The 25,047-nt window shown below is 37.4% G+C and overlaps 1 protein-coding gene across 1 annotated transcript in view; it reads left to right on the top strand.

Moving 5' to 3' along the window:
* Positions 1-13,340: 13,340 nt before the first annotated feature.
* The window catches only part of LOC134667204 (uncharacterized), a 35,173-nt gene continuing 23,466 nt past the window's right edge, over positions 13,341-25,047 (top strand). The window contains exon 1 of the mRNA XM_063524529.1: positions 13,341-13,665. The gene's annotated coding sequence lies outside the window, so the exon portion shown is untranslated. The remainder of the gene's footprint in view (positions 13,666-25,047) is intronic.

The raw sequence follows: 25,047 nt of genomic DNA, 5'->3' as shown, positions 1-25,047 counted from the left end.
TTTTTATTTTCCTCATAGTTGATGTTATGTTCAAAGCAGTATGTGTCACACAGTATCAAAATTATTTTGTCTTGGGCGTTAACACTTGATCCCTCATTACGCTCAGGATTGTACTTCATAATCCATCGCTTCATTCAGGATTCAATGAGCGCCCTTGCCGGAAATATATCATTTTGATCCCTTGTAACACAAACTACTATTTTTTCCTTCGATTGTAAATCAAGGAAATATACGCTCGTGGACGAAATAACTCCTATGACGGAATAAGGCACATTAACGTCATTAACCTTTTTAAATAGTTGCTAAGATCGGTAGATAATCACTAATCAGTTACCAAATTAATTGATCAGTTATCAATTAATTAATAGAGATATCTACAGATCTTGGCACAGACATATCATATCGGTACTACTTTGAAAAAATGTCGTATCTCACACTGCTACTGAAAGTTGAAAGGTAGTAACTCTGTATGCATCACATACATAGATACTATATTTCTATTTTGTTTGACAGAAGAAGTTACGAGTTTTTTTTAAGTAGTGCCGATATCTTGGTTTGACGGGTGCATTTTGATTTGACGTTTAAAAAGTACGAGGACAAGTGAAACTTACTAAGGTGCAGTGCTTACTATAAGCACTGATATTCGATATGGGCATTTTATGTCAAAGTGACAAGGATTAAATTTGAATACAGATAAATCTTTGCCGTTCAAATTTAACTTATATTACTTTGACATAACGTTCCCATGTCGAATACTAGTGCAGCGTCGAGCACTAGTACTTCTACCTTATAAGTTGATGACGTTGATGTCGATAAAATCATGACATAATGTCCAGCTGTCAGCTATAAATAACAGTTCCAAATCTCTTCACCGTAGCGCTAGTAGCTAAGAATGTAGGCGTTATTGACGGAGTGTAGACTCAGACCAAGAAAAGTCTGCAGCGGATTTAATAGCCCACGCAGTGCAAGTATTAATTTTAAACGTCAAACTTCTATGAAATTATGACATATAAATAACACTGGCACTGCGGAGGCTATCAAAATCGCTGCAGACTTTTCGGGGCTTAACTCTAGTGCGTTGTCAATGTTTTGACATTTTTTATCAAATAAGTATTCTAGCTATTGTGGGGCCATCTATTTTTTTTGCCGAAGACCTTTTGGTACATTGAGATTGTTTGCCTTACCTCCACCTACTAATAATTAAATCGATGTTCTTCACTTATGGGTACGGATAAGTATATCCGAACGACCAAAGTGTTCACAAAGATCTGACGTTGACGTTGAAGTGCACGTTCAGATATTTTTGAGCTCCTTGGCCGCTCAGATATATTTGATGGTGTCTGCACCTATACAATGTAGTATGTAGGACTGTGCCGGTGTTAGAGAACAATCGCGTCGACCCGCGACCCGTCCCTGAGCGCACAATGCACTAGCTGCACTAGCGGCTGACTAGCAAGTGACTAGCGACTAGCGGTGTCTCTGTAGTCGCTCTGAGCGTCACGAGCGTGCACGCTTGCTGACTGCTTCATTTGTAGCGTGTGACGCTCTGAGCGTACGTTTCGGGACTCAGGTTAAAGAATACTTGTGTTGATCTGCGACCCGTCCCTGAGAAATGTAGTGACTAAGACGAAGTGATTAGCATCTAGCGATCAACTTTTTGGCGCTCTGTCGATGTTAAAGAACAGTCTCGACGACTGACTAGCAGCGGTAGTAAGGTAGGTACGACAGACTACTTCGTATATTGTTTATTTTGTCTGTACTTGTGCTAAAACCAAAAACCGGGCAAGTGCGAGTGTACAAGGGATGATAGTTCTTTTGGATATTTTGGATTTAAGTATATACGTGACTACTTAGTATATATTTAAAAAGAAATCAGGCTGAGAAATTTTCCACTCTCAGTTTTTAATAGTTCTAAAATACATAAACTTGGGTATGCATTTTTTTTTTGGATTTTCGTACACACTACGCCAAATTATATTCTAAGATCATATAAGAAGGAAAAAATGGCAGAGCAATTTTCCGATGAAAATCAGCGTCAAAAAAGGAATTATCATAAAAAAAATATTCTCATGTTTGACAAAAGTTTTAGATTTTTTTCTAGTATCACATACTGATACAAATAACTTATTTGGTAAAATAATTTTGGACGGAGGAATTACTCGGTTCAATATATAAACAGATTTGTATTTTTACGTATAAATACCTAAGTTAGGAGTGTTTTTTTTTGGATATTTATATGTTAGTTTCGGCTCAAACTATACAATAACCTAGCAAAATTTCATCGACTGAGAAATTAATGCATGGGTTTCCATACAACAACTTGCTTCATTTACTACACTAGTAGGCGAACAACACGCGAACGCGAAGCGAAGCGATGCGGCACGGGGTGAATCAATCCTTTGATACCTATAGAAGCGTCCTACGTTGGCGATCTCATTACGAACGCGAACGCCTTGGGCCCGCCGCGCCGCGTCGCGTTCGCGAGTTGTTCGCTTCGTAAGAAACAGCGTAACGAATTCAACGTTTTTATCAGGACAGCATCAGCAATACAACAACTAAATTTAAGAATAAATATTGACATCGCTCATTTCCTGGAGCTCCACAAGTGTGTATATGGGGAATGGTTGCTTAATTCCAAGAATCGTATGAAAACTTAGTTTAAGAGTTTATTGTGATTTAGGAATATCCAAAGATGAATGAATCGAAATAAATTACCAATTGATACAACGTTATCAAAACTTATACATACTTAAATTATAACGAATTCAATTATCTAGTCCTGTAACATCTTGTTTTTTTTATTCAACAAATGTCAATACAAAATTTTCAATAATAACTTTAAGAATTGAGTCTAGTTACAAAGCCAAAGAGTTGTCCCTGGCGCAAAGGTAGCCGTCACACTAGCCGCGTTGCCACGTTGGCGAACCCCCTCTCCCTAATTCGATGTCCCACTTCCCTAATAAGCAATAGCCTCCGGCCCCCAACACCCAGTAGTGTCAAACGCAAGGGGTACAAAATAATAAGACTCCCTCTTTACAAAGGATTCGAAGCCGCAACTTATTGCAAAAGCAAGTAGCAATTTTCGTTTAATTTATTCACGTTTAAAACAATGAGAAACAAAGGTGATGGTAAGTAAGATGGCTAAAACAATAAAACCATTATTCGCTATTGACGCCATTGTAATCGTGTGTATCTTTCAGACTTCGAGAAAAAACTGTCTCGAAAGTGAAGGAGAGAAACGATAGGGTCAATCAATATTTTTGCCGCTTTCGATTCCCTAAGTGTAGAAACACCAACTGTAGAGTCAGTCCATGAAAAGTCTGCAGCGGATTTGATAGCCCACGCAGTGCACGTGTTATTTTAAACGTCAAACTTCTATGAAATTATGACGTATAAGTGACACTTGCACTGCGTGGGCTATCAAGTCCGCTGCAGACTTTTCTTAATCTAACTCTATTGCCTTTTACAGATTTAGAGGAAAGGGGAAAAACTAGACTAAAGGGGAAAAATTAAACTTGTAGCAAAAATCAGCTTTTGGTTTGTCTCAGTAGTCATGTCGTTTGCGTCTTGTGAGTCCGTCCACTAGAGTTTTTCTCGAACAACGAACAACATTGATAATTTCTTCGACAAAGCAACGATTGCTTTTAGTTTCAGCAATCAAAATCAATTGGTTTTTTCACATCACCTATTCGGAAAAGGGCTTTTTCTTCCCCGCTATAGGAGGGATCAAAGTGGAACTTTTCCTCCCTGCTAGGGGGGATCAAAGTGGCACTTTTCTGTTCTAGTAGGACACTTTTTTTAACTTAAATTAATTCAAACTAATTGAGGAGTTCTGTGGAAACTGAATAAATATGATTGTGTCAACACTAAGATTTTTTTTATTTTCCTCATAGTTGATGTTATGTTCAAAGCAGTATGTGTCACACAGTATCAAAATTATTTTGTCTTGGGCGTTAACACTTGAATCCCTCATTACGCTCAGGATTGTACTTCATAATCCATCGCTTCATTCAGGATTCAATGAGCGCCCTTGCCGGAAATATATCATTTTGATCCCTTGTAACACAAACTACTATTTTTTCCTTCGATTGTAAATCAAGGAAATATACGCTCGTGGACGAAATAACTCCTATGACGGAATAAGGCACATTAACGTCATTAACCTTTTTAAATAGTTGCTAAGATCGGTAGATAATCACTAATCAGTTACCAAATTAATTGATCAGTTATCAATTAATTAATAGAGATATCTACAGATCTTGGCACAGACATATCATATCGGTACTACTTTGAAAAAATGTCGTATCTCACACTGCTACTGAAAGTTGAAAGGTAGTAACTCTGTATGCATCACATACATAGATACTATATTTCTATTTTGTTTGACAGAAGAAGTTACGAGTTTTTTTTAAGTAGTGCCGATATCTTGGTTTGACGGGTGCATTTTGATTTGACGTTTAAAAAGTACGAGGACAAGTGAAACTTACTAAGGTGCAGTGCTTACTATAAGCACTGATATTCGATATGGGCATTTTATGTCAAAGTGACAAGGATTAAATTTGAATACAGATAAATCTTTGCCGTTCAAATTTAACTTATATTACTTTGACATAACGTTCCCATGTCGAATACTAGTGCAGCGTCGAGCACTAGTACTTCTACCTTATAAGTTGATGACGTTGATGTCGATAAAATCATGACATAATGTCCAGCTGTCAGCTATAAATAACAGTTCCAAATCTCTTCACCGTAGCGCTAGTAGCTAAGAACGTAGGCGTTATTGACGGAGTGTAGACTCAGACCAAGAAAAGTCTGCAGCGGATTTAATAGCCCACGCAGTGCAAGTATTAATTTTAAACGTCAAACTTCTATGAAATTATGACATATAAATAACACTGGCACTGCGGAGGCTATCAAAATCGCTGCAGACTTTTCGGGGCTTAACTCTAGTGCGTTGTCAATGTTTTGACATTTTTTATCAAATAAGTATTCTAGCTATTGTGGGGCCATCTATTTTTTTTGCCGAAGACCTTTTGGTACATTGAGATTGTTTGCCTTACCTCCACCTACTAATAATTAAATCGATGTTCTTCACTTATGGGTACGGATAAGTATATCCGAACGACCAAAGTGTTCACAAAGATCTGACGTTGACGTTGAAGTGCACGTTCAGATATTTTTGAGCTCCTTGGCCGCTCAGATATATTTGATGGTGTCTGCACCTATACAATGTAGTATGTAGGACTGTGCCGGTGTTAGAGAACAATCGCGTCGACCCGCGACCCGTCCCTGAGCGCACAATGCACTAGCTGCACTAGCGGCTGACTAGCAAGTGACTAGCGACTAGCGGTGTCTCTGTAGTCGCTCTGAGCGTCACGAGCGTGCACGCTTGCTGACTGCTTCATTTGTAGCGTGTGACGCTCTGAGCGTACGTTTCGGGACTCAGGTTAAAGAATACTTGTGTTGATCTGCGACCCGTCCCTGAGAGATGTAGTGACTAAGACGAAGTGATTAGCATCTAGCGATCAACTTTTTGGCGCTCTGTCGATGTTAAAGAACAGTCTCGACGACTGACTAGCAGCGGTAGTAAGGTAGGTACGACAGACTACTTCGTATATTGTTTATTTTGTCTGTACTTGTGCTAAAACCAAAAACCGGGCAAGTGCGAGTCGGACTCGCGCACGAAGGGTTCCGTACCATAAAGCAAAAAAAAACGGAAAAAATGCAAAAAGAAAACGGTCACCCATCCAAGTACTGACCACGCCCGACGTTGCTTAACTTTGGTCAAAAATCACGTTTGCTGTATGGGAGCCCCACTTAAATCTTTATTTTATTCTGTTTTTAGTATTTGTTGTTATAGCGGCAATAGAAATACATCATCTGTGAAAATTTCAACTGTCTAGCTATCACGGTTCGTGAGATACAGCCTGGTGACAGACAGACGGACAGACGGACGGACAGCGAAGTCTTAGTAATAGGGTCCCGTTTTACCCTTTGGGTACGGAACCCTAAAAATAACATCATTTAGATGTCAGAGTACGTTCGAATTGTCCTATAACCCTCCTTAATTTTTAATTAATTAATTATTAATCGCGCTCTCACTTCTATCTCCGCTTCCGCTTATTTTTAAACGAAAACCTCTGATATTAGGCACTCGAATCACAATGTAATACTATCCTTATTTTGTCGGCTATCGCTTTCGCCTCCACTCCCACTTATCTTTGCACCTCTCGAGGACTACAAGAATGAAAAGGTACTGGATGTCCCTTAGAATTGAGTGTGATCCACCTAATTTGTTTCGAAATCGCTTCCGCCCCCGCTACTGTTTATGCTTGAGCCACCCGCACAGGCTAACGGTGTACAAAAAACGAAAACCTCTGACATTAGACACTGGAATTGCATCAGAGTTTGGTGCGATCCGCCGTGGGAACCTTGTCTGTGCGCGTACATTGGTGATCGGTGGTGTGGAGAAGGCTTTATTTTAATTTAATTACCCGACTGCAATAAAGCTAAAACAGCATCCTGTTTTAGTTTCGTTCATTTTTCTACAGAGAATTGTATTTTTAAGTTATTTATATTATTTTAAGATTTTATTTTGATTTTTCTACTGTAGAACCCTTCTGGGTGAAAGTCTCATTCAGCTGTTTCCATTTGGCCACTTTGCCATTCTTTACCTGCAGTGGCAACAATTGATCTCGTCCTGCCTGGCTAGAGGATATCCATTCTTTCTAAAGCCCTGGTGCCCCCTCCATTTGGTCACCTTTCCTGTCCACCTCCCGTAGTTAAACCTTGCCACATGACCGGCCCATCTCCATTTCATGCTCTGAGCAAAGTGTAAGTCATCAGTTACTTGTGTCCCTTATTGTATCTCGGACCTACATATATGTGTGCGTGTGCCTATATATTCCCTCTAAACTACACAATAGCTGAACCGACTATACACCGTGTTTTTATTGAATTCCGTTAACTTCGGGGTATGGTTAAGAACGTTTAAGTGAACTAATTGGCATAGTTAATTTAAAAAAAAAAAATATTTTTTTGCTTTTTTTTAAAGAAAAAATTAAGTTTAAAAAGTAATTAAATGTAGCATATAACGTTGTTGTAACACGGGCATTACATTTAACTCAACCAAACAATTGAAATCTGTGACATATCAATGTCATTTCGAATATCGATCGACCGAGATTGTACTTAAGTTTATTAGCAAATGTATGAACTCATTCTTAACACTAACCAATATGTAAACCAGCCCTAAGGCAAGTGTACACGCTTGTAGAGGCCTTATAGGAAAAAAATAAATTATTGATTATCTCCAAAATGGAGTTAATTAGAACATCGGTGTCTTTGAGAAAGTTACTTAATTTAAGCTCAGGAATGCACCCTTGAAATTAACGGAAATCAAAAAAAACACGGTGTATAGGAATAATAGTGTCGTATCAAGTTATCCCTGCAACAAAGTTAGAGTGACATTCCATTTCCAACTGCAGCTGCAATACTGTTCATTTTACTATGGAAACGCGTCGCTGTCATTGTCAATTTCCATAGTAAAATGAACAGTATTGCAGCTGCAGTTGGAAATGGAATGTCACTCTTAATGTCAATGTCCTTACAAAATTATTTTTGTGAATCACGTATCGAACAAAAAAATAGAGAAGTAGAAGTTATGTAACGCTGTAATTTCTTTGATTTACAACTTCTAGCAATGAAACCTAGCACCACACTTAAAATGTACGTTATTAGTCATGCCATGTCATCGAGTTGTTCATGTAAAATTTCATGTTATGTGACTATTAATCGAGTTGGTTGGATATAGTACACACTTTGCTTAGTTTAGGGCTAGATCGATCTCCGGGATCTTCGGTCCTCTACAAGGCGGAGTCGGTATTCGTTGGTGGTTTTAGCCCCCCCCCCCCCACATCTAGCGTCTTTCGAGCGTCGGCGTCTGGGCTATAACCGCAAAAAATCGAAGTTCGCAAATTGCGGGGATTTTTCTCTGTCACGCTAATTACGCCTTCATTGGAGTAAAAGAGAAAGATCCCCGCAATTTGCGTATTTCGGTTTTCGCGGTAGCCGCTCTGGTCAGCGCTATGGAATATGACGTCGCTGCGCAGTTGCGTCGACGTTGCGTCGAGCAGTGGCCATAGAGTTGTCAGACGCCGACGCTCGAAAGACGCTAGATGTGATGTAGTCCTTCTGGTTAGTCCGTCATCGCGCCTGATTCCCCCGGGCCAGGTGGCATACCTACGTTAACGCCTTTCCCCATCGTTAAAAGAAGGCTAGAACGATCTATATGTAGCGCTGAGCTTCCCAAATAATTTGCATTTTTTTTTTCAAGCAGAAAGTGCCGATGACAGGGTCGAGTGGCGAAAACGAGGGGAGGCCTTTGCCCAGCAGTGGGACACCAAAGTAGGCTAACAATAAAAAACAAGCAGAAACGTCTGCGAACGATGCTATGAAGTCTCGATCCAGAGGCCGTGAGTTCAAGTCTCACCCAAGACAGTAATTTTTCTACTTTTAAATTGATTTGTTATTTATCAAAAGCCACCTCCACAGTTGGCAGCCGTAACCCATAGCAGCATTTGTCAGCCGAAATGCCAGCGCCGATGCGAATCTACGGACCGCTATGCAACACGGTTCGAATGGTCTTGATAATTGAACAACGATGATTCTTCATATTCCGAGATGTGTTGTCTATGCAAATCAATGTTTTTACAGTTGACCCTTTTGTATAGGTCGGGTGTCGGTCATTGTAGGTTAAATAAAAGTACTAGTATCCAGTTGAGAGTAGATGAAAACATTACATGATCAAATAATGTGGACTAAAGTCAGGTCGTCCAGTAACTGATCCAGGCGGTTTTGGATTTTGTTGGTTAACCAATAAATGTTATAAGTTTAAAACTACCCGGAAATATAAAAATTGTTTACTTTTATTTTAATACCTAAAGATACAGACTATAGGTCGATATATGTCGCTGCTGCTCCAATATTGATTCACTATTTGACTAAACTAATGATCTGGCCGACTAGCCGACTAGTCGGCCGACTAATCAGCCATTCGAACGCCGATTAGTCGGCTAGTCGGCCAAATCAATAGTCGGTACATCACTACTATTTATCAAAAGCCACCTCCACAGTTGGCAGCCGTAACCCATAGCAGCATTTGTCAGCCGAAATGCCAGCGCCGATGCGAATCTACGGACCGCTATGCAACACGGTTCGAATGGTCTTGATAATTGAACAACGATGATTCTTCATATTCCGAGATGTGTTGTCTATGCAAATCAATGTTTTTACAGTTGACCCTTTTGTATAGGTCGGGTGTCGGTCATTGTAGGTTAAATAAAAGTACTAGTATCCAGTTGAGAGTAGATGAAAACATTACATGATCAAATAATGTGGACTAAAGTCAGGTCGTCCAGTAACTGATCCAGTCGGTTTTGGATTTTGTTGGTTAACCAATAAATGTTATAAGTTTATAACTACCCGGAAATATAAAAATTGTTTACTTTTATTTTAATACCTAAAGATACAGACTATAGGTCGATATATGTCGCTGCTGCTCCAATATTGATTCACTATTTGACTAAACTAATGATCTGGCCGACTAGCCGACTAGTCGGCCGACTAATCAGCCATTCGAACGCCGATTAGTCGGCTAGTCGGCCAAATCAATAGTCGGTACATCACTACTATTTATCAAAAGCCTCCTCCACACTTGGCAGCCGTAACCCATAGCAGCATTTGTCAGCCGAAATGCCAGCGCCGATGCGAATCTACGGACCGCTATGCAACACGGTTCGAATGGTCTTGATAATTGAACAACGATGATTCTTCATATTCCGAGATGTGTTGTCTATGCAAATCAATGTTTTTATAGTTGACCCTTTTGTATAGGTCAAAACGTCGGGTTGATGTCTTACTTAGAGTGCATGTGCTAGTTTGATGTCGATGGCACTGTGTTTGTAAATTGCTTGCCGCGATTTGATTAAATATTTTTCACCACAACAGCTGGGTAAAGGCTCTCTTTGTTGTTCAAAAACTGATGAGAAAATTGCATTTTATACACAAGAAAATTTTGAGTTAGCATTAGATAAAACTTAGACGCTACTCTATAATAAGACTCGAAGACTCGACTCGAAAACGGATGTTTTTTAGAGCACAGTTTCGTAAAAACGAGTTCTAATCTTCAAATTTAGACTCAAAAGACTCGAGTTCCTACCAACACTAATGTTTACTGTTTGCTACCAGGATGTGAATGGGGTATATTGAACACACAACAGTACTAGAGGAAAAGCCAAATTATTTAACCGTTAGGAAGTGTATGGGTGCGGGCACTTCATTTTCTATGACAGGTGACCGGTGATCACGTGATGCTTTACATAGAAAACGAAGGAGGCATGCCTCGGCCCGCACCCGGGCCTTTCTAACGTGAGTTATCCTTTATGTGGCGTTATTTATAAACGCGCTACACGTCTCAATTAGCTATTAAACGTTAGATTTATCTGTCATTTTGACTTGTGTGTTTGTAAGAAAGGCATAAAACATGAGGATGTTTTATCATCATCATATCAGCTCTTTATCGCCCACTGCTAAGCATAGGCCTCTCTTCTACCTTTCTAACACATTTTAGAAAAATTACACTTCCCATAATATCCCATTTTTCTTATTTGAGTCTCAAGTGCTGAAAAAATGTATCGCCCATAAAGGTGTCGCGTAAAAAAGAACTTTAAATTCCCATAAATTTGCGAGGTCTACAGGACTATAAATTTTTGTATGACCCATAAATTTATCCAGTTGAAGCTTATAAAATTTTATGAACAAAGGGGTTAACATTGATTGCGTTCCTTAGATTTTACTAAATTGTTCTATGATTGATTGTTCTATGTAGGTTAAAAAGTAGTGGCCCGTTTCTCCTCTTTTCTTTCATCAGCGTGGCCCGCATGTTAAAAGTAAAGCTACAAGTCACAGGTTTGATATTTACATCTCTTTCTAACAACCAGATTTTGTTAAGTTAAGGTAAATACATTCGTAATATCATAGCTATCGGTTGAATATTCATATCCAAAGGTTTTGTATAATTTTAGGTAGCCAAAGCAACTTCGGTTAAAAGAAAATATTATTTCCTTAAAAATGGACGGGTATGCTAATTCAAACAAACCTAAATAAAAAAAAATCTGCCCCGCGAACGTGATAAAGCGATCCGTGGACGGTGAAAATGTGAAATAAAATTCAAATTGTGAGTGTTTGGACGTAAAGTAATTTAAAAAGGAAATAAAGGCCTGCTGTTTAAAAAAAACATGCCTCTTTTTTATTTATTACTGAGCACAACACAAAAATATGGGCCAGATACAGTAACAACACATGACGAATAACATATCTCTTCGTTCCATTAAAATTTTCATATCAATTCATTTCATTCGATGCATAAGTACAGTCGATAGTAATATAACTTAAAGTATCATTAAATAAATAAATAAATATTGGTGGACATCTTACACAGCAACCTAGCCCCAAACTTAGCAAAGCTTGTAATGGGTGCTAGGCGACGTTATACATATTTATATAGATAAATACATACTTATATACCTACATAGAAAACACCCATGACTCAGGAACAAATATTAGTTTTCATCACACAAATAAATGCCCTTACTGAGAATCGAACCCAGGATCATCGGCTTCGCAGGCAGGGTCACTACCCACTAGGCCAGACCGGTCGTCATTATTAAAAGAATATATGTGTCACTATTAGATACTTGAGAATTATTTACTTACTTACACTAGTGCTGAGGCCCTAGCGCGCGTAAAGCGAAAATCCAATTTTCTTTTCACACCACCTATTAGGAAATGAGCTTTTTCTTCCCTGCTAGGAGGGATCAAAGTGGCACTTTTCCTCCCTGCTAGGAGGGATCAAAGTAATACTTTTCGGATCAAAGTAACACTATTTTTACATTTTTTTGTACATTATTTTTTACTTAAATAATCTGTTTAAGCATCAGATTGTGTCAACACTAAGATTTATTTATTTTCCTCATTGTTGATGTGAAAAGCAGTATGTGTCGCACGGTATCAAAATGATTTCGTCTTGGGCGTTAACACTTGAATCCCTCATTACGCTCAATATTCTACTTCCGTATCCATCAATTCAATTCAATTCAATACTTTATTTCCAAGAATATGGTACATACAATGTTGGTTAGTAAAAGGTGTTAGGTCAGCATATTCTGCCGGCATGCATCGGCGTAGAAATATTTACATAGCTATGTACATGGGGAGTAAAATTAAATATTAAAATTAAAATTCAGTCAGTATAAGATAAGCAAAATTAATTAACAAATTATAATAAATGTCATTTAAAAAATTCATCTACAGAGTAAAAACATTTCCCAAGTAACCACTGAAACATTTTTTTTTCAAATTTACATATCGGTAGAGTTTTGAGGTCATCTGGCACTCTATTAAATATTTTTACAGCCATATTACACACATTTGATTGGGACACTTTCAGCTTCTGCGCAGGTTGATGTAGCTGCAGTGGCTTCCTGCTAGGCCTTTGCTTATTAAGGATTCAATGTACGCCCTTGACGGAAATATATCATTTTGCACAAACTACTATTATCTGTTTATCTATCGCTCGAAAATGCAAGGGCGACAGAGATGCAGATAAGCAAAACTCCATTTTCATTTTCGCGTTAGGCCCTCTGTGATCTCTCTGAAGCACAAAAATTTTATTATACTTAGGTCATACTAAAAGTGCCTTTAATCTAAAACTGTAGTTGATATGTAACATTTTCTTCTTCTTTATAACTCTTTCAGACAATTTTTACTTACAAATTTTCTTTACGATAACTTGAAAAGCTCACGGCACATTTTTTCTCATGCACTTTTTGTATGAAAATATGGACTCTCAGTGATTTAGCAAGACGTTTGTAAGGTATCTATTTAGATTCGTGTTTTCTTACGTAAGTATACGTGTGCATGTAGGATTTTTTTTTACTTGACTCATTTGGATACCTCTATATATGATTGTCTGAATCTGCCGATATATGACTTTTTTGTAACAAATTATTATAGAGCTATTTTAGTCGCTGTTGAAAGACTTTCTCGACTATTATCCATAAAATTAAAATTAAAACAACTAAGATTTTAAAAAAAAACCTATAGTTATTCCATACTTTGAATTGGGTTCAATCCACGACTCTTCTGGATTTAAAGTCAAATCTAAACCCATTGGTTTACGTAAATAATCGCTTAAAATAGGTATCTCTTTAATTCAATAGTACAAGGACCATGAAACAATCCGACTAGGTAGCTAATTTAGTCTATCCAATTGTCTGTAAGTTTTTGCATCGCAACCGAGCATAAAACAAAAAAAAACAATAAACAAAGGACCAGACAGCACTGCATTCGTCAATCAACCGAGCAAGCATCAACTACCATTACTCCCGCCACATTTTAAGACACATTTACCGCCAAAGCCGCACAGACCTCACTACCATTCATTACTCTGCACCTCCACTAACCGGTGCATCGCGACACTAGCGTTCCAAATTTGAAATTTTGAATTTCCGAGTCGGCCATTTTGGAGCTGTCAGTTTTGCGCGCGAAGTGTTTTTTTTAATCGTGTTGTTTTTGTGGATGCCAGTTAGATTTGTTTGCGCTGAGGTAAGTTTTATTCTTTTTGTGCATATTTTTTTTTAAATTGCTGCAGGGCCTTGTTTAATAGTAATTGACCTAATTAGTAATTGATGCGTGTTGTTTTAATTTAATTAAGTTATTTCTGTTTTTATAATCGAGGAATTGTAAAATGGTCAATTATTTTTGGCAATTAAAATCTGCGGCCGGTAACCGCGGCGTTGAAATCTGATTTTAAACAAACGTATCCATAAATTTCGTTGCAATTAATTCGCATCCGATTGTTTTATTGGTAATAATTTGGATAAACGTGTTTAGTAATACGATAGCCAAGGCTAGTTTGCACAATTATTCTAAGCTTCAATTATTTTCATATTTTAACACAGGTAGATGTACGATAAATTAAATGAGAAATAACTATTTTAAATATTATGTAGTATAACTCCGGGGATAACTAGCTTTTAACCTTACCTATGTGTCAATACATACGAGCCTAAACCTCAGAATAAAAAATAGTAGGTACTACTACCGTACAGAAAGGACACTTCCTACAAAACCGAAGTTTGACAGCGATTCAGGGACGAATCATGTTATCCCTTTCTATCCCTTTCGGCTACGAGTATTTAGGGTTGTCAAAATTCAAGTCATTATCTTATCTGTGGCCGTGCACGCAAAAGGAAGTTAAGTTGTGCCAACCCTAATAATTGCTCGGAGCAATGCTGAGTCGAAAGGAGCCGAGTTTGCCCGAAGTCAGGAGTGTCTCAACAAAGTGTTTCAGTAAATTACAGCGCTTATTAATGTGACTTCATCTATGATGCAAGTTAACTTCGAAACTGCAGTCTGTGACATTTATTTGTCTCTAAAATGGACAAATGCAGTCAACATGTTTAACGAGGGATTAAACATTAACATTAACCTACATTTTTTTCAGCACTATAGGTTAAATACCAACTGCAAATGACTAATAAGTCTGCTATTTGAACAATCATAAATATTTGAAAGGTTAATGACAGCCATTCGTTTGTGTACCTTAACGCCTTTGTTTTAAGACTGGTTTTTGAGTAGCGGTGGGGGAATGTAAAATATTATAGTTTTAGCACGCTAATAAATTTTGAGGAAGAACAGTAATTGCTAGTTATGCGTTTTGCAATATAATCCTGCCTAGGATTAACACCTGGGAGCGTCATTTGAACGGTTAAAATCTGATCATAATTAGACATTACCAACTGTCTAAGAAACTCGCTTGCACTCTTATAATTATACGATACGTGCCAACAAGATGCACTGAGAACCAAATATCAAATCAAGATCAGATTTTATAAGTCTGAATGCCGCTTCAGGTCCACGTAGTAACATTTGTTTAACAAGGGTAACATTTTTTAACCCGTCAATTGCGGGAAATATTTTAGCTTCCGTGCATCTTTGGCCGTCCGCGGGGCCTGCTTAATAGACAGGTTTTCCAGATGCAGGTGGAAAATTATGTTTTATAAATAAATAAATAAAAAATAAAATACAAATTATTTATTTTCAGACAATTACAGTCAATTAATACCGTTTATACTTACCGTTTTTTACGGAGTAATAGTAAACAGGGTGGCTAAAAAATAACCGCCTTCCCGTCGCCAGGGAGGTTTTAGGATTATACTGAGCAACTTTTACTATGAGAATAATCCCGAAATCGCGAAAAAAAATTTGGCTGTTTCATAGTTCATACATTTTGGCTGGTCTATTTTCTATGGGAGGGGAATTTTTTTTTTTCGCGATTCGGGGTTGCTCCCATAGTAGAAGTTGCTCAGTAATCCCAAAACCTCCTTGGCAACGGGAATGCAGTTATTTTTAGCCACCGTGTACGACTATAATCTGGATTATATGTGCTCCATATTATTATTTTTATTTCCTCTTCTTCTTTAAGTGCCTTCTCAATCCCGGAGGTTGGCGACCTTATGTCTATATGCCATTCTATCTGAAGTCATGCGAATTAGTTTCTCTGTGCTGTCCACGTCCAACCAGTCTCATAAGTTCCGTGTCCATGATATTCTCCTCCTCCCACGTCCTCGTTTCCCTTCAATCTCCTATGAATTTATATTATTCCGTACCCAAAGGGTAAAACGGGACCCTATTACTAAGACTTCGCTGTCCGTCCGTCCGTCCGTCCGTCCGTCCGTCCGTCTGTCTGTCACCAGGCTGTATCTCACGAACCGTCATAGCTAGACAGTTGAAATTTTCACAGATGATGTATTTCTGTTGCCGCTATAACAACAAAAACTAAAAACAGAATAAAATAAAGATTTAAGTGGGGCTCACGTGATTTTTGACCAAAGTTAAGCAACGTCGGGCGTGGTCAGTACTTGGATGGGTGACCGTTTTCTTTTTGCATATTTTTCCGTTTTTTTTTTGCTTTATGGTACGGAACCCTTCGTGCGCGAGTCCGACTCTCACTTGCCCGGTTTTTCTTTGTATTTTCGTAAAACAATTCCTGATTGCTAAACATATTAATTTATTCAAAGTAAACTAGCCCATCGTAAATACCCAGCAAGTGCTTGCTAATTAAAAATCATAAAAACGCAATAAAATGTTAATTTAAATTTGTATTCAAGCCGTACAGTAACGGCTGTTTTTGCCGTTGGTTTAAGATGTTATCTTGATAAGAGGTTAGTACTCAATTTAAGAACTTTAATTATTTTCACCTACAGACAACCAATTAACAGATGATACACAATTTAACCGCCCTTTTTATGCAAAATACCTACAATGAATATTTTATTTTTATTCGGACAGCAAACGAACATGAAAGTTATTTAAAGACATCGAGAACTGAAGTTACGATACTTACCGCCTAATTTAACGGCCTTCTAGCCTAGTCGATCGATAGTGACCCTACGAGTCCTATACGATACGACCACAGAATAATTAATAGTACTAGGTACAGAAGACTCACTCTAGCAAAACGCGTCTGTTACGATCAGCACCGATATGGCCGCTAGGTGGCGACAGCGCCACGCGCGGCTTATGGCATACCCCAAAATTAGGGTCGAAAGGATGTACTTTTAGGTATACCTGTAGCAAAGCAACGAAATCGCGGAGTGAGCCACGCCTGATGCGACGCAGGAGGCCTCGGGATAAAATCCCGATAAAGGGCGTGTATTTGTGTGTTTACCAAATATTTGTTCCGGAGTTATGGATATTTCCTATGTAGGTATATTATAAGTATATAAGTAGCTATGTATACAGGGTGTGTCTGACCATGAGGCTTTAAATCCAGGGCTCGATTCTACTCGCTAAACTGAGCTACTTTTATTATGGCACCAACCCCGAAATCCCGAAAAAAATTTTTACTTTTTCATACATTTTGGCTGATCATATGTCGACGTTTTCTAAGGAAAAGCCAAAAATTCTTCCCCGATTTTAGGGTTGGTCCCTTAGTAAAAGTAGCTCAGTTTAGCGAGTAAAATCAAGCCCTGGATTTAAAGCCCCATGGTCAGAAACATACTGTATATCGTCGTCTAGTACCCAAAACACAACAAAAGATTTGTGCGAGATTGTCCAATCATATTTAAGTGTTTATTTATACTCTATACACAAAGGATAGGTTAAATATAGGTACAGTCGACGTCAAATATATGTTTACAATTTTCGCCTTATTACAAAGGAGTAAGGTGCAAAACTGTAAACATATATTTAACCTCGACTGTACTAAAAAGCATACTCCTAACACAAGGTACAAACTTGCCAAAATTTACGGGCTATAAGAAAGGTCGATTTATGAAGTCATATATTCCATACGGCAAGTTATAAATTATATGAGGGCGTAAGTTTTAATTTCACCCTCATTGGTCCCAATTTGGGAATACTGTGCTGACTATAAATAATATGAAGCCAATAAACGAGCGGGGAGCGGAGAGGTAGCGGGAGCGTATTTAGAAATAGTTTTATAAATATATGTGCGTAGATTACTTTTTGCTACACTATCGCATATCGCAACTGTTATGATAGTTGTACCGTTATTATAAATAAATAATAGTATTTTATGCAACCGTTGTTTAAGAGAGGTCAAAAAAGGCGAGTGGCGTGAGTAACAATTTGAGGCGAAGCCGAAAATTGTTAATATTAAGATGCCACGAGTATTTTTTGACTCAGTTAAAGAACGTTGCCATCAATACTTTTTCTACAACCGAGCACTTACTTTGAAAGCTTTGAAATAAGATCTTCACCGGATATCGTTATTTTCATGAATTCAAAACCGACAAAATTTGGGTGACTCAAATAAATGGTATTCTCCTTAGTTTTAAGTAATTTATGCGAAGTCTCGTCCCTGGCCACCATCCGCGCGTGCTTCAGCATTTCCTTAACCTCTAGCCGTCCATACGTCAAACCTTGCCAAGCGAAATGAAATTTTATTATGTCAACACAAAGTTCAAATTAGAATGGAACAGGAGACCTTTTTATAGGTTTCTGGGCGGCTAGGGGGTATAATCCTAACTAATCGAGAGTCCGTACTTATCCCTAAATACCTTTGTTTTGTACTAATTTGGGGTCATCCTCTAGAGAATTGTAAAATGTGGGAAGCACAAGGAATAGGACCTACTTAGCAACCTATTCTGTTCATGTATGTACATGTGCAGCTGTGTGTACCTACCTATATTTTGTTACGCCATGTCCATTTCTAATCGCTAGAACATATTTTACGTTATGTATGGTCATGAGATTTTATTAGAATAGTCACATAGTGTTATTTAATTCGGATCTACTAGGTAAAGGTTTTGCACAAAATTCATCTTAATAGTTTCAGTTTTTCTAGTTTCAGCCGCACGGTCACTAGTAACTGCTTTTTTAAACCATACAGACGCCATCAGATATATCGGCGCGTCCGAGATGCTAAAACTATCTGAACACACACTCTAACACCTTGACAATAGAGCCACGTTCAGATATTTGTGAGCGCCTAGGCTGCTCCGATATATCTGATGGCGACTATACAAATCAGCAAAAATAATAATATTTTCCTAGAGTTTAACTCTTCCTAATGGATCAATTTTGAACTTTATCACCTATGTAATATGGGTGTTAGATGACTTAGATGGTAACTAGAGCTACCAAACGCAATTGAGTTGCTAATCACCATAAACATAAAGCGGCAAATAGGTACTAAAATCAGTCAAAACTATTATAATTCTCTGTTTTCGTGGCCTCATAAAGTGCTACAAAACTGTGCGACAAAAATAAATCGTTTTATCGGTAATTCAGTTTAATTCCACCTGGTTAATAGCTAATTACTGCTAAACGCGCAATAGAATGATTACAAACAGTAAATTGCAAAAATAAGTGGAATCTACAATGTTATGTCATTTAGGTACTTATACGAAGTGTTTCATATGTACACAATCGCCAACCTAATACAAAATAGGCAAATAGTCACTTTTATACGTCAAATAAGTATGGTGCTTTACAAGCAATAAAAATAAATCGACAGTTAAAAAATACAATTACCTACAAATATCAATTCAGTGAAATATTATAATTATCTACTTAGAGATAATAACAGTTTCTGCATGTATAATTATACAAAACATAAGTATGTACTTTAATTAAAACAATAAAAAAAACAGACAAATACTAAAAAATCGAAAAAATTTCTTAACTCGTATTTTCATTAAAAACTCTTGTTCTGAAACATTTATCTGGATACTTATAACTATTCACTCTGTATGTTATTTTAATGTGTATAATTTGAAACTACTGCAATAAAGCGTGCCAGCCACCACCCCTAATTATTGGCACTTGCTTCCTATTTATAACGGTATATAGATGCAAAAATCTGGCAAAAACTGGGAAAAATACCAATAACTCAGTGGTTAACCAAAGCATAGCAAAATGTTTATGTTTTTCACAAAAAGTAACACAAACAAGGCATAGGGTAAACTTACGAATATCTACACATATAAATATACATTTTTTTTTATTTAAATACAACTAAATAAGTACCACAACACAGGTTAAGGCAAAATTACTTACCTACTGTTTTTAATAATGTACTGCGAATAAAATCTAGTGACGATGACGGAGTATATTTATTCGCGATATTATTTTTGTTTCATCTGGATGATATTTCATTCAGTTATCTGTTTTAGGGTCCCGTTATCGAATTTGTCGGGTCTTATCGGTACGTCTGCGTGGATTTGATTTCCGGATCTTTTGTAACCATAGAGTTATATTTTAGCTTGTTTTGAGAATCGATAGAAAGGAGGGACGGAATATGTCTGTACCGGCCCTAAGCCAAATAAACTTATCGTTAGGTGACCACCAAAACTCACAAATTACTAAAAAAATATTAAAAAAGATCAACTTTATTCCAGTACTAATTAAGGTTCACTACAGCTTATGAAATTGTGGTGGTAATTAGTGAGTTTTGGTTGTCACCTGACGTTAGGTACAGTTGGTCAAACCAATTTGTCACTCAGTAAGAACGTGGAAAAATTATACTCATCCCTTTCTTTTGGGTACAAGTACTAGTGTAAGACAAAGATAGTATGATTCTCTTTGTCTATGATTGAAATGAGACAGTCCTTTGACAAACTATATTATTAATTGAACAGAAACGACTATGATCATCTTTATTCTCTCCCTTTAACTTTTCCTTAACGATTGCTTTCTCTTTCCCGTATCTAAAGTAAAATCGGAAACCCCGCAACCTATCTCATAATTACCAGCAGATAGTACGCGGGTGAAAGTCTAGGCTAGGTCTAGAAAGCGGGCCTGCATGTGTGACCTACACTCAAGGCTGATTAACTACTAATAGGTTTCAACAGACCCAGCCTTAAAGGTACATTGTTGTTATAAGACTTATAAGAGTTATAAGTAACACATTAATTTAATATAATTTAATATAACATAGAATTTAATATAATATTCATTTAATATAACATAATTAACACATTATCATTTCATTTTCATTTTCATTTTCATTTTTATTTCATTAAGACTATCGCCTTGCCTATTTATTGCTAGGTACGTAAACAAATTTTAAGATATTCTGGCACTGTCCCGTCTTTTTGCCAAGGCCAGTGTTACTGTCATGGCAAATTATAAATTACATGGTAAATTTACTGCCATCTTTCGACAGAAGATTAAAACTGTTAGAACGCCAAACACTTTGATCCTTATTCTTTCACTGATATGTGTCAATTTGTTAAATATTAATATTAACGCCATCTACTCGATAGTAGGCTATGAGGTTATGGCGCCATTGCTCGAAAAGATTGCACTATACCTTTGGCCTAGTGTCGAGTAGATGGCGTTGGCATAACCTCAAATACCTATTTGTTTTTCATTCGATGATTTCATCGTGTAAACGGAACAATCGATACAAAAAATATTCAAAAATACCTCGTATTCCTATTCACAGATTTACAACTCATTGTGCATGCACAACTCACGTAATTTGTGAAAAATTGTGCAGCGAGCGGTCCACAGTCCATGGCGTTCAAAAGCAAAAATATTTTATTGCAACAACTATATATAAAGCGTTAGTGCCGCCAAAAACAACAAATACACTCGTTGCGATGACAATCCATTGAATTTTTTGCTGAAGTGTACTGTATAGATTTAAAACAGCAGCCGCAAAGTAAGTTTATACATCGACAACAAGGATGCTAGGAAGGAAAGAAAGGAGGGTCAAAAATAATGAAATAAAATAAAACTTAATAACGGCTTTCAATGAAAATTATTTTGAATATGATCGGTTAAACCGTTTTTTTTTTTGTTTTCGCAATATCTTCAGATTAGAAAACACCTGAATGGGACTTTTATAAACTTATTGTGCTCATTTATCTTTTTAAAGTGTTTAATATTGGAAACAAACAAAGTTTTAAGATTATCCTGTGATGTTTCAAATAATCTAAATCCATTCCTCTAAAGTCTAAATCATACAGCGGTGAATTTGGAAACATTATTAGGCCGTGAATCTGAAAAAAATTAATAGGAAGTTTTCTATATATTAGTGTTTATATGAAACTAATTATTCAGTGGTTAACTGTGGTACAAGTCACATAGGAATATTATTTTTCAGCCGGTGGACGGGGGACCTGTCTCACTGAAGCGCGTAGTTAAACTGGAAAGACCGCTGTCTCCTGCTATTTTTTTAGCAGAAACCTATAGTGTTGTAATACGCTTACTGTAGCACAACGGGTACTGTGCCACACACAAGTCACATAGGAATATTGTTTCCCAGTTAATGGAGGGGACTCCCGCTGAAGCGCGCAGCGAAATTGAAAAGACCACTGTCTCCTGCTAGTTTTTTTAGCAGGAACCTATAGTGTAATACGCTTACTGTAGCACAAAGGCTACTGTGCCACAAGTCACATAGGAATATTGTTTCCCAGTCAATGGCGGGGACTCCCACTGAAGCGCGCAGCGAAATTGGAATCTCTTGAGCGGAAATATTCCGACAATACGTTCAATTAAAAGTATTAAAACATTTAAAACAATAATTTGATTCCTGACGAACGATATTGAATTACGGAGCTTTTTGTTGCTCGATTTTTGTGAAAAAACCGTGTATGGAGAATAAGTTGCGTTGCAAATATGACATGTAAATTTTTTGGATAGTGATTGTTAGGTTATTATTAAAGTTTGTTAAGCTATTCGTGATCATCCTGTATAATATACCTACCTACTATGGAATGATTCAAGTTATTTTAGCTTAGGTATATAGCGTCAGCCATGAATGCCAACGACGCCGACTTATATCGTTATATCCAGCCTCGGTCACTCTTTCACTTTTAAAAATCGAGGTTTAAAATTCGACTGTACTTATATTAATCTATATTCAAATAAAAAATAAAATAAAATAAATGAATAATTTATTGAGCTAAAATAAACCCTATTTGTACAGTTTTTTCTTCTGCCAAACTGCTGGACAGTTTGTTTTGTAATTTAATTACGTGATTACTCCGCCAATTATGAATTGATTTTGACTATTATTTTTTGTTCCGTAGTGCATACGTCCGAGGTGGTCTAATATTTATTTTGAAATAAAAACCACTTAAAAAAATATAGTTCCATAACGACGTTTCAGTTGAAGTACCTATCTAGGTAAGTCGTGTCATCGCTACGCAATGAAAATGATATGTTTTATTAATGAAGTTCAAAGCATTCTGCAACTAGTGACCTTTCAAATATATCTTTCCCTTTGGACATCTGCTGGAGGGTTTTTTTCCGAGAAAATATTGGCTTTTGTGAAAAATCGCCGCGCGCCGGTCAAAGGTTATTTGAAAGATCGTCGAAGCGGACACTTCATACGACGGATAATAAATGATTTTTACTTCATAAAATCTCTTAGCCGTAAATAATAACTAACTACCTACCTGCCTACCCACCTACCTAGTACTTTATTTAGGGTTCCGTAACCAAAAGGTAAAAACGGGACCCTATTACTAAGACTTCACTGTCCGTCCGTCTGTCTGACTGTCTGTTCGTCTGTCTGTCCGTATGTCTGTCTGTCTGTCTGTTTGTCACGAGACTGTAATAGCAATATTAGCATCATTCATGAACCGTAATAGACAGTTGAAATTTCCACCGATGATGTATTTCTGTTACAACTATATCAACAAATACTAAGAAGTACGGAACCCTTAGTGGGCGGGTCCGACTCGCACTTGTTCGGTTTTTTATGATATTTTAGGAGGCAAAAAAGCAAATAAATCCCGTGATGATTTAGATTTAGATAGCGCTCATAGCGGTTCTTCTTCTTCTTCCTCGCGTTATCCGAACATTAAGCCACAGCTCATGGGAGCCAGGGGTCCGCTTGACAACTAATCCCAAGAATTGACGTAGACACTAGTTTTTACGAAAGCGACTGCCATCTGACCTAAAGGGGAAACTAGGCCTTACCGGGATTAGTCCGATTTCCTCACGATGTTTTCCTTCACCGAAAAGTTCCGAAAAACTGATTGGTACGAACCGGGGTTTGAACCCACGACCTCTAAATTGAAAGTCGCACGCTCTTACCGCTAGGCTGAAAGCGCTCATAGGTTATGGAAGCTACTTACATGCAGGTCGTTTATTTCTGATCGTGATAGTACATAAATAAACCTTTCTTCCATGCCCTTTGTCGCGTCACGATCGTCACGAGACTCCGTTTCGTCACAAAAGCTCTCGTGGCGTCAGCATTAGCATTTAAAGCTGACAGTTTAATGTCAATATCAAAATGATTGCTCGGACCACGTGATACCAATAAAGTACCACAATCCGTCAAATATCATTTAGTGTTAAACCAAGTAAAGTCTGCAGAGATTTTGAGAGCACACAGTGCAGATGTTATTTTAAACGTCAAACTTCTATGAAATTATGACGAATAAATAACACTGGCACTGCGTATGCTGTCAAAATTTCTGCAAACTTTTCTTGGTCTAACTGTAGATGATTTCGAAATCCGCACATAAAGTATGACAAAAGTAGTTTCAGTTTTAATTTGCTTAACTTTTGAGGACGGAAAATACAAATGAGCAATTGAGCGAATTAATTACATGTGGCCTATATAATCAAGCCAATAATGATATTTTTCACCTCAGCAGCTCGAACAAGGGTACTTTGCTTCTTAAAAACAGTGAGCAAAATGCGATTTTGCTCACTGAGTCATTTTGTCTCACTCAGTGAGCAAAATCGCATTTTGCTCACTTAGTGAGACAGTATGAGTGAGCAAAATCGCATTTTGCTCACTGAGTGAGACAAAATGTCATTCAAGTGACTTTTATAGTCAAATGTCATTTCAACATGCGGGGTCTATTACAAGTTCGATATACTTGGGTTCTATTATCTCTGTCCCTCTAGGTATGTTCTCACTGCTTAGGGTGAAAAATTTTGTGTACTACACGAGATCAAAGTTATTTACATCTCGTGCGCTTTTGAATCCCTTTCTACGCTCAAGATTCTAAATTAGATTCACTCGCTACGCTCGTGAATCTATTATAGAATCTTTCGCTTGCACGGGACTCAAAACAAGCACTCGAAGAAATATCAAACTTTGATCTCTTGTTGTACAAATAACTATTTCACGTTTCCATGTTACTTTTCGAGTTTAAAACTTTGTGAATAATCTGTGGCCAAAAGGTAACTTCTATATATATTCCTCCAAAAAATTTGCACCATTCCACTAACCCGGGGTGAGCGGTTAAACCTGGAGTTACCATGGATGGTTACCAGTACAATGTGACACTGAGTTAACGGTTTAAAGAAGATCATTTCATTCATCAAATGGTTACCTGCAGACATACCAGGGGGTATTACCGCTAGGGGTTTAACCGCTTAATTCCAGGTTAGTGGGATGGTGCAAGTGGCTCTAAGTAACTCAAACTTACATAAATTCTACAAAAAGCTATCAATAGACTAAGGCCCACTTGCACCATTCCTCTAACC

Source organism: Cydia fagiglandana, chromosome 9 (genome assembly GCF_963556715.1).
Source record: "Cydia fagiglandana chromosome 9, ilCydFagi1.1, whole genome shotgun sequence".
NCBI classification, from domain to species: domain Eukaryota; kingdom Metazoa; phylum Arthropoda; class Insecta; order Lepidoptera; family Tortricidae; genus Cydia; species Cydia fagiglandana.
The sequence above is the reverse complement of the archived record's forward strand: the minus strand, read 5'-3'. Positions and strand labels throughout refer to the sequence as shown.